Raw genomic sequence first — 1677 nt, forward strand, 5'->3', positions numbered from 1 at the left:
GCCTAAATGCAGGTGAGTGACTTGCAAGTTTGTGTGAAAAGCAGAGGGGTGGGGAGGGAAGTGTTGTGAGACTCAGTTAGGGTGAACTTTCTGTCTCTGCGTAGGTTAAGTGCAGGTATGTTTTTGAAAATCCAGGTAGATATTAGCAGTCAATTTAAGTGGGCTTGTCCCAAGTTGAGCTGCTACATGCGAGACTTAGTACATTTTGCCTGCAAACTCAATTTTTGCCTTCCAGAGAGCTATTTGCCTGTGATATCTGTGCGAATTTGCAAAAACGTGCCTGCTAGAACTGGGCCTGAAGCTGGGCACCGCCCAGCTTCAGACCTCTGTGGTTCTCCAAACTTGAGGGGGCTTGCCGTCAAGGACCAGTCTGTGAGCTAGCCCAGGGTGAGGGCTTACTGCTGGGGGGTAGCTCTTGGTTGTGTGTCAAAAGCTCCGGGGTGGGGAGGGGAGGGTATTGTAGCCTTCAGCTTGGTCCAATTTGCTGTTTTTCTTAAACCAGGGTGACTTAATTCTAATGCCCTTTGACCTCCCCCATAGAGACACAGGCTGTTGACAATCAATTGCATCAAGCTGACACAAAGCCTGGAGTGTGGCCTAAATGCAGGTGGGTGACTTGCAAGTTTGTGTGAAAAGCAGAGGGGTGGGGAGGGAAGTGTTGTGAGACTCAGTTAAGGTGAACTTTCTGTCTCTGCGTAGGTTAAGTGCAGGTATGTTTTTGAAAATCCAGGTAGATATTAGCAGTCAATTTAAGTGGGCTTGTCCCAAGTTGAACTGCTACATGCGAGACTTAGTACATTTTGCCTGCAAACTCAATTTTTGCCTTCCAGAGAGCTATTTGCCTGTGATATCTGTGCGAATTTGCAAAAACGTGCCTGCTAGAACTGGGCCTGAAGCTGGGCACCGCCCAGCTTCAGGCCTCTGTGGTTCTCCAAACTTGAGGGGGCTTGCCGTCAAGGACCAATCTGTGAGCTAGCCCAGGGTGAGGGCTTACTGCTGGGGGGTAGCTCTTGGTTGTGTGTCAAAAGCTCCGGGGTGGGGAGGGGAGGGTATTGTAGCCTTCAGCTTGGTCCAATTTGCTGTTTTTCTTAAACCAGGGTGACTTAATTCTAATGCCCTTTGACCTCCCCCATAGAGACACAGGCTGTTGACAATCAATTGCATCAAGCTGACACAAAGCCTGGAGTGTGGCCTAAATGCAGGTGAGTGACTTGCTAGTTTGTGTGAAAAGCAGAGGGGTGGGGAGGGAAGTGTTGTGAGACTCAGTTAGGGTGAACTTTCTGTCTCTGCGTAGGTTAAGTGCAGGTATGTTTTTTAAAATCCAGGTAGATATATATATATATATATAGATTCATTAGGTTCACACGCACTGCATGCTGTTAGGATCATAAACGGAACTTTGGTCATGAGATAGGAATCTACATTTATCATGAGCAGGGTCTGGGGTAGTTAACCAAAGTTTCAGCCACTGATATGTTTTTTTAGTAGTCTATGTTACAACAGACGCCATCTATGACTTAACACCGTATCTGTACTCAGTAGAACAAGTTATTTGTATGTGCTTCGAGTTCTACTTGGTTCAGTTTTGATTGGTCAGTTTCGCAACTGGAATATTTGGCGAAGGGAATCTCAGATTACTTTCACGCCCAATTTTGACCATCCATCATCTTCTCGGGC

The sequence above is a fragment of the Pavona decussata genome, unplaced genomic scaffold (genome assembly GCF_977016875.1).
Source record: "Pavona decussata unplaced genomic scaffold, jaPavDecu1.1 SCAFFOLD_14, whole genome shotgun sequence".
NCBI classification, from domain to species: Eukaryota; Metazoa; Cnidaria; class Anthozoa; order Scleractinia; family Agariciidae; genus Pavona; species Pavona decussata.